Source organism: Corvus brachyrhynchos, unplaced genomic scaffold (assembly GCF_000691975.1).
Source record: "Corvus brachyrhynchos isolate BGI_N302 unplaced genomic scaffold, ASM69197v1 scaffold115, whole genome shotgun sequence".
Taxonomy (NCBI): Eukaryota; Metazoa; Chordata; class Aves; order Passeriformes; family Corvidae; genus Corvus; species Corvus brachyrhynchos.
The window spans coordinates 20761781-20775071 of NW_008239553.1; the positions used below are offsets into that span (position 1 = coordinate 20761781).

The window sequence follows — 13291 nt, forward strand, 5'->3', positions numbered from 1 at the left end:
AAGGAAGAACCAGGAAAAGAAGTGCTGTAGCCTACCCCATCTGCTGTGCTGCTCAAGGACCTTTTACTTTCTGTTCATTACTTGTTAATTATTTCTGAATGCTGGAGAAGGCAAAAAAAAGCTAAAGACAAGCCCCCATAGAGTTAGAAAAACATCCCTGCTGTAAGGCAGACTCAAACTGGTTGAGTTTGAAGCCAAAAGCATTCCCAGGAGAGGGAGCAGAGCTTGCTGCTACAAGAAAAGGCCCAGTTGGTTTCTGAAGCCCATGGACATATAAACAGAGATAAAGCTTGAGACAGAAACTTGGAGAAAATTGCACAGTGGAAGCTGCACACTCATGAGCAAGCTGTGTCTTTCAGAGGATGGGAATGTGCACTAGCAGGCTGCCACGTGCAAGCATGTGATGACTGGGACACAAATGTGCCACAGTAAACCTGGCTCCTTCGGCACAGGGTTGCCCCAGTCCCACACTCTGCTGCAGCTCCACAGGTTTTAAACACGAGGTGGCTGGGTCACTCCAACCCTGTGTCCCTGTAAGATAACCTGCAGATGAAAAACCATCTCGGTGCCACTAAAATCCCACTTTTCTGTACTGAGGAGCAAATGTCCAGTGGACTGGGTGTGCACTTTGGGGGACAGCATTCCAAATTATTTGAACGCTGAAGTGTGGGCATGTACATATTACCAAAGGTACTCTGGCTCAACGTAGATGCTGTAGATACTTATGCAATTTGCACAATAAACTCACCTCAGACACCAAGCTCCAGAAAGTATCTTCCATTTTGAGGTTTTATGTCTCATCAAGTCAAAAGTCAATAAAAATTAAAATATGACAGCTGTACAGAATTTTATAGCAACAACATGAAAATTGTGATTTACAGAAATTTTTTTCTTTTTTTTAGACAAAATATGAGGGGCAATCTCTTGTCTGTAAAGACATATCCTTCAGTAAAGCTATCATAAAGAATTTAAAACCCTGATAATGATAAGGGCAAGGTTTAATTTTTCAGTACTTGCAGTACCTATGCCAATGCAAATATTCTCTATGGCTTTGCTCAACATTTAATCTTTCCCTTTTTTTCCCCCTTAAAAAAATTCTCAGGTAAATTTCTAACATATCCAAAGATATTTTAAGATAAAGTTGTTTTTTGAAAAGCTTTTGTATGAGCTAATTACCAAGTATAAGAGAAATGAGCAACAGTTTTCTTTGTCAGAGTTAACAGTAATGTTGGGTCAAGCAGCAGAGCCCAACTTTAGAGCTGTTTGCAGCATTTATTACAACAGTGATTAAATAAGCAATCTGGAGCTGCCTGCTTTTACTTCTTGCCTCAGCTCTGCCCTTTCCATGGTGAATTCTGCTATGACTGATGGGAAGTGATAGCCACTCCTCATCCGCGTGCCCCGTGACCTGCTGAGCACAGCAGCAGAGGGAAGTGGGCAGGCAGACATGAACACCACTGACAGCAGTAGGTCCTCAGGACAGGAGTGATCTGATGGGGCTGGGGCAGGCGGCTGCTGGATCCCCAACTACCACCTCTGCTCCTGAGGATGGGTAGTGAGGAACTTCTGCACTCAGAAGCAGCATTAATCTCACTGCACTTGACAACCAGCAGTTGACCTACCCCTCTAAAAGAGTGTCCTAATCTTTTTTTGAGCCCATTTAAAACCTTGTTCTCTAGTCAGGTTAAAAAAATAAGTGCACAATTCAATTAGGAGCTGTACAAAACAAGAAGTTTCTTTTATTTCCTGGCTGAAAGGTTGACAGGTTACTCAAATGAAGCTACAGCACTGCTGAGCACTTTCATGTCCCATTGGCTTCAAACAACTCCATGAACTCCAAAAACCAAGTCCAGTATAAACACATAACTTAAATTACATGAACATTTCCTTTCTCATTCATCTTTCTCTACTCTACAGAAAGGTTGACTTTCCTAATGATGTTTTAGACATATTGGGAAAGTGTATAACCCATTACATAGCCATAAATATAACTATGGAATTACACTAGTTTTCTGATTGTCTAAAGAATTAATAGGGATATGAATGCCCCAGCTTGCAAAATCAATTTGCATATTCAACTTAGATGTTTATGCTTCAAAACATTTTAATTTCCAGTTCAAATCATTATCATCAGTTCTGCTCTGATCTTGCCACACATGTAACTCAAGTAACAAAAATCTGAGAAAAAGCTATAAAGGAAGTCAGTGAAAGTTCTGTGATGACAAGGTCAAAATACTGTTCAAATTTGAAAGAGAGGCAGTGGTGTTTATGCCAATACAGAGTCTGTATTACTCATTGCTTTTCCCCAGCTGGGTAGCTTTGCCAAGCATCATATTCTGCTGGGTTTCAGCTATACTTGTGTGGATGTTGCTCCACAGATAAAAGACAACCATAAGAGAAGGAGTCATATACATATACATATACATATGCAATGTGCTCCTACACCATTGATTTGGTTGCAGAGCTATAACAGTTGCTATGCCATCACTAATCCTCTCTTTCCTGATCAGCTTTTATATGTTACGGCTGAGACTGTACTTACTTCTTTTTAGTGACTTGGTAATGCAGATAATACTTCACACAGGTCTCTTATTCACACCGATGCTGGCAAAGTACAGGCGTGCTTTAGAAATGCCACCACAGCTTCACAGAGCACAGATGACAGACGCACAAATTCACGGACCCTGTAAGGCATGGGCAATGAAAGCAGTGATGGAGAGCTTCCACTGGTAAAACATGGTCCAAATAAAATTCAGAAAGGTTTAACATACTCACTGCAGATGACTAGGATCCTGAATAATTGCTCCAGGGAGTGTGTGCAGTGTACAGCCATTTCACTGTAGTAAATCAGGTGATTTGGTTTGAATGTCTCCCTATCACCACTCCAGCATTGATCATGCTGCCAGACCCCAGGTAAAGTGTCTACCAACAGCCTCAAGAAGCCAGAGAGGGATTGGTTACGTCCTGGCCACGAGTGGGGTGGAAAGTTTCTCTCTCCACAGCAATGCCTTCATGTGAAAGAGAATGTGAAGAGTTGTAAGCAGGTTGTTTGCAGCCAACACACATTTAATCTGTCTGCCTCTAAGCATGCACTGTCCAGAACTGCAATTAATTTGCAGATCAATCTGTCACATCCAGACTCCCTCTAGTTCCCTCCGCAATGCTTTCTAACAGGTCTTTGTTATGAACATGATTGTGGATGGAGATACAAACAAAGAAATAAAATGGGTAGGAATAAGATCTGAAGTCCATCAGCAATTTGATTCAGTTTGTAACCATGAACATTAATGTCTGTAGTAATATCCCTGGTTTTAAACAGCTTCTGCTATGGAAAACTGGAAAACCACAATAATTGGAATCAACCTGATGAATTTAGTACTAGGACACAACATTTTGGAGGGGGATTCATGTAAGTTCTGTTGGTTTCCACAGATCAGCTCTAGTGTATGGCAACTCTAATGTCAGGTAAAAGACGTTGATGTGTCTTTAGTATAATGTTATTCAATCATACTACTTCTAATTTATTTGTAAATTTTGAGCAGAAAATAGAAGTCTGGAATTTGTTTCAGCAGACATCTGATAAACGTCTCATAAATCTATAATTCCCTCCATTTTGTCCTACCCATTACCTTTTGCACGGCAGTTCTGTTTGAGGGTTCTTTTCTTGGTTGGTTTTGAGGGTTTTTTTGAGAAGGGGATACAATGAATTTTTTTTTAAGGTAGAGTTGCACCTGCTGCATATTCAGTATACCTGTACAGGAAGGCTAATCTAAATCCTCCTTACTTGTCATTTTCCTAGGTTACAGTCATGTTTCTTGCAAAATGAGATGTGCTTTCAGTTCACAGGATCCAGATACAATTCACAGAATTTCCAAAGGTTGATTCTCAGCGTTGATCTGACAGCATTTCCTTTAACAATGACCTTCCACTTGCCAGCAGTGTGGAGAGGACAAACTAGCACAAAGCACTTTTGAACCTACCCTGAGCACACTAAACAGAAAATTACTTTTTTAATGATCATCCTTCTACTTTCTCTGATAACTTCTTTACTCACTCTTATTCTACTATTTTTGTGTGGTTATCACATGGGTCTCATACCTTCAGAAATGGGTCTCTTTTCTCAACTCTAGACACTTATTTGATCTAATGCAAAATTTGCTTTCTTTTCCTTTCCTTCACATTTTTTGCCTCTCAATGAGCTCCACAAAATAACTTTTCTAGTCTTGCCATATAAGGCTTATTTCCTCTGAAGGCACATTGGTAACTTTTATCAAAGCACACTTCCCCATGTATTTTGTGACCTCCGCTCTCAAAATCTCTAGGAACTTGACTGCAACTGAAGTTCAATTTACTAGCCCTTTATTTCCTATTACCATACTGCTTCTTTCATAGACTAAGGTAATGTTAGTTTCCTTTGTGTCCATTTACACCCCTCTACCTCCCTATAGAACTATTAAATATTCATTAATAATGCATTTAGTATTCTCCTACAGTGACGAAACTCAGCATGCTCCTATCTCTCCCGCTTGCCAAAGACCAGCCAGCAAGCAACTCATCTGAGACCACAGATGCTAAAATTTATAGATGTGGCCTCTTTTTTGTCATTTCCCAAAATAGCACAGGCTTTCTCAGGATTGCATTTGAATTAAATAATAGCTTTTTAGAAACATACAATCTAGGTTTTAAGAATTACTACTGCTGAGAAACCCACTGCAACCTATATGAATTTGATTTGAATTTGGCTAACTTCAATTTTCTTTTGTAAACTACAAACAAGTCAACCCTAAACTTTCTTTTAATGGAGTTAATCAGATGCTTGCATATGTGGTTCATTGATGAACCTATTTATGTTGTTACAACCTTTTTGGGTGGTAGACCTCGGCAGGGGACAGACCCTCCATCACATGGGGTCTGGTAGAGGGACAGTGCCACCAGCCTGGTCCTACCTTGCCTTCTGCAGCGGGAGCACTGGTCTGTGCCACAGTGTTGCTTTAGGACCTTATGTTACACAGACTATTCATTGCTGTTCCTGAAGCTTTGCCCACAGTCTGAGGCAACAGAAAGTGAAAAAAATCCATCAGCTGAGCATCCAAATCTTCTTTCTCAGATTTTCTTTTAACTTTCTGCTCCAGGTTTCCATAAGTCAGTAAAATCTTCATTCTTAGCAGCAAGAAGCTACCTTTTCCATGAAAGGTAGTTTCAGCAGCCAACCTTATGACAAAGGAGTGAGTAGCTCATTAGCTGTGAGGAAAACTCAGGTGTCTTGCAAATGTCCCTAGCCAGGAGATGTGAAGGCATGAAAATGTTCGGGACCACACATAACAATTCACACACGTAATTGTGTAAGCTACACCTTGTAGATAAAAGTGGTTTTTTTAGAAGGGAGGGGACTGGGGGTTAGAGGTGTAGGTATTCTTCAAACAGCAGTGAGGATGGTATAAACACTGAGTAAGATGAAACCTTTTCTACAACGTTTATTCGCAAAAGGCAGACTGAAGTGTTTCTGCTCCCCACAGCAGAGTGCAGGAACCCCTCTGGCTAGCCACATGTTTAGAGGCAATGCCACTATAAGGGGGAAAAAACCCAGAGATAATTTGCAAAGTTCTGGCCTTCCAATATCCTTTCCAAGAGTGTAACGGAAGTGCAAAGCAGACCTCAGCACCTAACCTGCCCTCTCCCACTCTATAAGGCGTAAGGAAATGAATCACACTTGCAGGAAAGCAACACAGCTGATGCGGCCGTTAATAAAACACTTTTTCTGGGGTTTTATTCTATTCTGGTGTTATGCTCCTTCAGCTCAGCTCTCAGCATCTTCCAACAGGATCAGCAGCCATCTGTGATGCTGTAGCTGCTGGGGATGCCACCCGTGTGGCAGAGGCTGCACACTGGGACGATGAGTCCACAGCCACTCCCATTTCTTGGCCACAAACTCTTTTCCTGGGTCAGGCTCTTGAATAAATTTGCTGTTACTGCCTTGATGAGCAAACACAAAGTATTCCAGACCCTGTAGCACCACCCTGAGAAATTTCTCCCTTTTCCTGTAATCAGATTTTTCCACAGGCAGACAAGCCTGGGAAGGTCTTCTGGCAAATCCCTCCCCAGAGCATTTCTTTGGAGCCAGCCTTATGACATGAGAGCGAGTAGCTCATTAGCTGCGAGGAAAACTCAGGTGGCCTTGCAAATTCCCCTTGCCAGGAGATGTGAAGGCAGGGGCTCCAGGGCCTGCCAGCAGCTCCATGTGCCTTTGCATGGGCCAGCAGTGCCTGGGGGGCTGGGAGGAGGCTGGTGTGGGCTTCCTCGACTGGCAGGATATGGCAAAACAACAGTGGTGTAACAGAGCTTAAGCCATGAATCATTTCTAAACACAAGAACTGGTCTGCCAGTCCTAAGTCTGTCCTGAAACTCTGTGGGTTTCCCAAACAAAGGGAAAAAAGGTGAAATAAAGCAAATCTCTCATGGGCTAAGCCACCGACTATGTCCAACCCCTCCCCACTTGTACTGACCCTAGCAAGTCTAGGTGATATTCTTTGTATCCAAAAGAGCATAAAGCAATATCAAATTAACCATTAGTTTCGATTTATGACAAATCCTTTACTGAACTTAAATATTTTATGCAAAGAGAGATGTTTGCATGTAGACTTTTGGTGCATGTACCTTTTTGGGTATTTCATTAGAGGCTGTTTTTGCTAAGTTGCATGCCTAGTAGGAAGCCTGGCTCTTACCCATCTTTCTCCTAAAACACAACCAAAGTAACAGGCCTCATGCAATCAGCTGCAATGGGTCTGATCCTTAAAAACAACATTTGAGGAAGCAGGTGTCTTCCAGCGAGCCCCGCGCTCCGCAGATGGGCCGGGCAATTAAGTGCCGCGGGAAGAGCTGCCTGGCGCGGCAGAAGCCATACCAACAGCTTGGTAATGGCGCTGTTCTCGTGAGAAAAGCAGGGTCATTATTAAATGGATGGAAACTGTTGTTTGTAAAAGGCGTTTATACAAACATAAACCCTTCTTTACTGCCATATTAAATTTATCACAATGCAAAGAACTGTCAGTAAGAGGGTGCTCCGTCTTCCCCATCCACCACAAGCCCATTTAAAGCAGATAACTTCATCACCGGTGTGTTAATCCAAAACAGTATGTTCAAAAATGGATCAAAATACTAATCCTCCTCAAATCCTTTGCATTCCTGGCAGAATCCCTTTCATTCCTGTTCAAGGTAAAGTTAGTTACTGATTGCATGACATACTGGGAGCAATGCCTATATAGGGTACTTAACACCTTTCCTTATAAAAGAGAGCGACAGAAAGAGAGAGAGAAATCATTCTTCCTGAATAAATTTGTATGCAGCTATTACTCGCAGTAGACCTATGACATTTGATTTGAAGAATAATGCCTTTACTTTCTTTCATAAAATTTCACTTGTGCTTTGCTTGGCCAACAGCTGAGAAGCAAAACCTCTCTTCTCTGGCTTACATTTTCTGAGGAATAGCAGCTCCACAAGCAAATGCATAAGCAACAAGCAAGCAGCACAATTTTTTGCTGGAAATCCAAGAAATTGCTGCAGCACTTGGAAAAGCAGAAGGGAGACAAAGAGGCTGACTGTTACCCAGCTACATGGTCTGTGTAGCTTACACCCCACCAACACCCAGAGACAGCAGAAGCACTCCCAGAAATATGAAAAAACAGGAAAAAAAGGCTGCCATAATCTTTCCTCACTCTGCTGAACATCACCAAGATCCAACAAGTAACTTTTACAGTCCTATCCATCACTGGGATAACAGGATCTCCTGCTATCATTAGTTTTCAGTTCAAGTGGTAGTAGTCTCTGCTGAAATGCTTAAGGAGATGGATGAAAATCCTATAGGTGACAGGGAAAAGGCAATTCATAGCATCATACAGGACTCAGTTTAACTGTTTTTCTTTAAGTAAGTCCTGGTTTAAAAACAATGCTTTGCTTTTTAAAGCGATGCTTTGGTTTTTAAAAAATCTTTTCAGATTCAAGCACTGTGAAATATCATTTCTTCCCGAAATGCATCCCCATATGGCACACGTAAGGGACACAGTCATGGACTAGAACTTCTCCACAGAAACCTGTCTCAGTCAATGTACAGATTGAAAAATTAAAATCAGAGCAGCAACCAAAGCCTTCTTCAACAAAGGCCGGCTGGGTTCTGAATGTAAAATCAGTAATTATGCATAATTAAGAAAAAAAAAAATCAAAACACCCAGCAGTTTTCTACAAAGGAAGTCAATTTCAGTTAGTTATTCTTAAAAATATTTTCCCCAAAAAGAAATTAACAGGGGGATACAGACTGACCTTGAAGTGTTACACCATTATCTTCTGTGAAATCCAGCAGAAAAAAACCCCCACAAATTATTTTATAGGCACCTGGCTCATTATGTCTTACAAATTAAATCCTCATTTATCTATATGCACCTAACAGTACCTATTCATCGCCTTCACTTAAAAACACATTGCCCTTCTTTCTAGCCTTGTTAATTTCCACATGCTAATTAAATTTAAACTCATAAATGTATCTGTTTAGCATGCATGACTAGATCATCCCTCAATATCCATTATCCACTGTACATTCCAACATGTTTACCTACTGCTTTTGTTTTGGTTTGTTTTGTTTGGATCCATTTCCATCAGTTTAAAGGAGGGAGCTTATGAATTTAAGTTTCCTATTTTGATGCTGAGTGGCTGGATTCTCAGGCTTAGTGCTTTTGTAAACACCTTTGTCTCAACTGACTGTGAGGCAGAGGTATTTTCAGATTATACCATCAGAATACGGAAGAGCAGAATGGGAGAAAAAAATCCTTCTGCAAAGCAGCATATGGAGCATTTCAGCAAAGGTAGAAATTCTTTTTTTCCCCCAGTCCTTCCCATCGCAAAGTCTGGCTAAATACGTTTTCTGGATTCCCTGCTCCACTCGGTTCAAGCAGCAGAGCCCAAACTCATCAGGAAGGGACTGGGACTGTCATGATGGAAAACAGCACCTGAGTTCCAGCCTGACTCCTCTGGCAGGTTTGCAGGATCCAGTCAGGGGGATGACCTGGCAGCCCAGCTGAGCACCACCCTGGTGACCTGACAGGCAGGTAGGTGACCTTCAACTTCTGTACTTGACCCAGCACAGAGCCTTGAAGACAAGTCTCAAATGGAGAAAACCTGAAAGGTCTCTAGAGCCCTGTCCCTGCTCTTGTCCCACACGCTGCCACTGCATCTGCCCAGACTTGCAGCACTGGCCAGCAGCACCCTGGCCTTCTCTGGCTGTCCCTGCAACTGGTTCCCAGACCTCCCCAGCCACCATCTGGCTCTTAGGGGAAGGACAACAAAACACTATTCAAAAAAGCTATTTCTTCTTTGTTTCTGAGCATGTACTAACACCCTGATCTCAGAGCCTGGTCCACTCCACACTCTCCATTTTTGTGTGTTTTGAACTTTTTTGGAATCAACTAAGGTCATCAACTTTGGTCTGCAACTTAGTGACTGGGATTTGTTGTCATGGAGGATACTTGTTTATAAAAAATCCTAAGATTTCAACAAACGTTTCTATTTCAAAATAGGAATAAAAATCTGATTTTTAGCAGTGGAGAGCATTATGGGAAAAAATCTGCAAGTTTTGTTTCTCTTCTCTCTCCCTTACTAATATTTCCTTACTGAAATCTGATTTTTTTATACTGAATTACATCAGCCAGGGAGGAGTTCAACCCAGTTTGACATTTCATAGTGCAGGCTGCATATCAACAGTGTTCCCTGCCCTTCACTGAAATTAAGCCTCAGATCTGTCTTAGACTCCTAAAAATCTCATTCCAGGCTGCTCCTTCTCCCCTACCATGCTCTGTGCCCCAGCATGACCACAAAAACCATGACTTCCAGCATAGCTCTTTCAGTCAGAAAGTCAAACTTCCACTAGCAGTGGTCATTGCAGCACTTTTTAGGACACAGATGAATGTTGATTCAATCCAAAAGCTACACAATTTGATTGACATCAAGTACATGCTGAATTACACCAGTTCAATGCGAAACAGAACCTACCCTCCATTTTCTCTACAAAAAACATGACTGTGCAAAGCCTACTTTTTTCTGCTAAGAAAATGTAGTGAAACACTCCCAGTGCAGAACTGGTACATGTGAAACTGTGATGCTTACTTGGGCAGAACTCAAAAACTTAGGTTTAGCACGCCCCTAATGCATGTCCCCAAAACTACCAAAATATATCACTGCTCACACCAACTTAATGGAAAAGATTCTTGCAAAGAATTCGGGAATATTTCAAGAAGGATGGCTTGACTGATGCATTTAGCTTTGAAGATTACAGGAATGGCCTAGCAGGAAGAAAAGAGCAAATACAGTTCTTGTCAGATGGGCTGGTTTTTCTGCTGGTAAAGTGAGGAGACTCCCACTGTAAGAAATACCTGAGACTCCGTTTGCTGCAAAAGCAGAGGCAGACAATGAAGGCTTCTGGTTCACTTACACGCCACCAATTCAGTGATTTGCTTCGGCACAGGATCTGCAGTGATATTTCATTCACTCTAACACAGACAATCATTATCTGCATGTGGGTGCTGAGAGGACAAGGCACGAGTGTGGAAATCAAGGTCAAGGAAGCACGGAGAACTCCCTAGTTTATCCCAGGGAACAGTTATTCCATTCTGCAATAATGCAGGTTAACAAATAATGTAATAAAGATTGGCGTGCTGCCAGGATGACTGAATTGATTCCTACACGGCACAGCACAAATCTTTTGATCTCCCCATAAAGAATGGGAAATTATAGCCACAGTGTGTACCTTGCAGGAAAAGCAAATAAAAATGAAATGAACATTTCTAGCAGTTTTGACCTTGCTTTGGGGAATACTGCTTTAAATTTGATTGCCCTGCCCACTTATTATTTCACAAGAAGACACAAGCAAGTCACAAAGACAGTTTTTAGTATTCCCTTTGGTGAGGTAAAAAACTGGATTGTCTTCTCCCACCCACTTTTTTTTTTTCCTTCATTCTTATACTCAACAGAAAAGATCTTATCCAGGCTTTGATTTGATTTTCAAGATTTCTGGTGGGAAATTCTTACAGCAGATATTTTGCTTCCATTGGGGTTTATGGTGCTATTCTGTCTAATTATTTCTGGCATTTTGCCCATCAAATTGTGAGTTTCTTCAAAGGAACGAAATGACAGGAGGCCTCCTTTAGAGCAATCATGGATCGGGTTTGAATTTTGTTGTCTTGGAAACAAGCTAGTTCTTGTCATTGAATATATTCATAAAATAATGGTTGAAACATCACTGATAATAATGGGCTCTTTCCTTGTCAAAATTCATGTTCTGGGGACTTTGTTGCAAGAGGCTCTGTCAAAGAGTTTTTGCAGATGTTGAAGCTAATTTCAACACTTCCATTTAAAATCTCCGGCTCAGGATTCCCGTCTCTCCACACCTGCGGCCAGCTCTGCTCATGGGAGGGGTCAGCAGGGGTTGGGAAATCCCCAGCATTACTCCACAGCCCAAGGAGCATCACCTAAATGCATCCCTACAACCAAGACACCAAGGCATGAACTCTCCTGGCCCCATTTGTCAGCAACAGATCCAAATCATCTGCGATGAGCACCCAGTATGAATAACTTAGTCTGCATTGTGCCAATTAGGTAGAAAAAAGTGTTTTTTCCCCTTGCTTGCTGATATAAGTCCCAAGGTTCAGGGTATTTACACTCTCTGCCAGGGGTCTTACCAGCTTTTTAGCAGGTTCGTCACTTTTCAAACAGATGTATATTGACTGATGAGTAAAACCCGGAGACAGAGGCGCTGTTCTTCAGGAAGACTATTCAAATCAGGAACCCACTGTCTCTCTTTGAGCTTCTGTATCAGTTAATCTGCCTTTGGTTTCAGTTTTTCATATTTCCCTTGGTTTTAAAACCAAGGGAAGAAGAGCCCTTGCATCAAGATGCTGATGATTTCTGAGCAGTGTGAATTAAGCTGAAAACTGTGCAGGACTTGACAAACTCCTATGTCTCCCTGAGATGACTTCTGTGTGTGTCTGTGTGGATGTGCATGTGCATGGGTGTATGTGCATAAGTGTGGCACACAAATATGGAGGAAGAGGGGGTGAAGCTTTAAAAGCCACCAGTGGGGACAGATCATAAAAAACTTCTATTCTGCCAACTTGTCCGTGAAGCATTTGGCTGGATATAGTAAACCTGTGGGACGCTTGAGGAAATTAAAACTCTAAATTATTACGAGTGAGAGTAGCCATAATAGATCTGCTGTGAGAATCTTACTAGCAGTTTTATGATTTTTTTCTGTCCTTCTCAAATCACTACATAATGGCACTCAATACTCAAATGTCTAACAAGGCCATTTAATGTAGCCTGCAGAAGAGGATTCTCCTGTGAAATTTTACTACAGCCTCTTTAGCACAAAGCTTTCTCAGATTATTAGTAATTTGCATTAGGTCTATTTAATTTTGAGGAGTGCCAGTTCAGTGACCACATGCATATTAGAGCTTAGCAAGTGCATGTGTCTAAAAAGTTACCAAAAGGTCATAGGAATTCTACAAGGCATTTGGGATTTTCAAATTTTCTCTTCATTGCTGCAAGAGAAACCAGCATGAACCTTTTCATGAGGCCAGAGCCTCTCATCTGAGACATGATGAGTTGCAATGCTGTGCAATGCTCATGTCCCTGCAGCAGAATCCTTTTCTTTATATATACTATACAACAGTCTTTTAGCCAAACTTTCCCATTTCACTGTGGAAGAATAGCCTGATGATGGAGGAAATTCCTCCCAAGAACTCTGAGGGAAAAGCACAGCTTTCCTTGCAAGAACTGGTAAAACACATGGACTGCTGGTATGACACATACGCTGTCATGGAGTTAGGGGTCATTACAGAAACTCTGTAGCACTTGAAGACAGGGCTAACAGAACAATCAAATAACAAAGGATAGCAGCAAATAAAAGCAATATAAAGAAAGGTCAGTTTTATTTCACAAAGACATTCCTACTTTCTCCTTTTAAAACATCCAGCTTCACGCTTTAAGTTGCTCCCAAAGCTTACGAGAAGTGTAACACCCAAAGGAACAGGCATGATAAACCTTTCTTGAGAACCCAGTTGCTTGGTAGCTGTGTTTCAGCAGAAAGGCCACATCCTGCACCCAGCTTTAAGGTCATGCCTCAGTGGATGTAACAATTGGTCTCAGAGCCATGTAGTCTCGTGACACAAATGCCAGATGATAACTGCTTCTTCACCTTGGTGAGATGGAAAAAAGCCCTGGGAGTGTCTGCTGTCCTGTGCACCAAGGGCAC

The 13291-nt window shown here is 41.6% G+C and overlaps 1 long non-coding RNA gene across 2 annotated transcripts in view; it reads right to left on the minus strand.

Moving 5' to 3' along the window:
- The window catches only part of LOC108448497, a 31252-nt gene that overhangs the window by 16235 nt on the left and 1726 nt on the right, over positions 1 to 13291 (minus strand). The window contains exons 1-2 of one of the 2 annotated variants that reach the window (XR_001864387.1): positions 2776 to 3168; positions 2543 to 2684 (exon numbers count right to left, since the gene is read on the minus strand). This is a non-coding gene — a long non-coding RNA (uncharacterized LOC108448497). Of the gene's footprint in view, positions 1 to 2542; positions 2685 to 2775; positions 3169 to 13291 lie in introns of those variants that run through there. The other variant, XR_001864386.1, reaches the window with a different exon arrangement.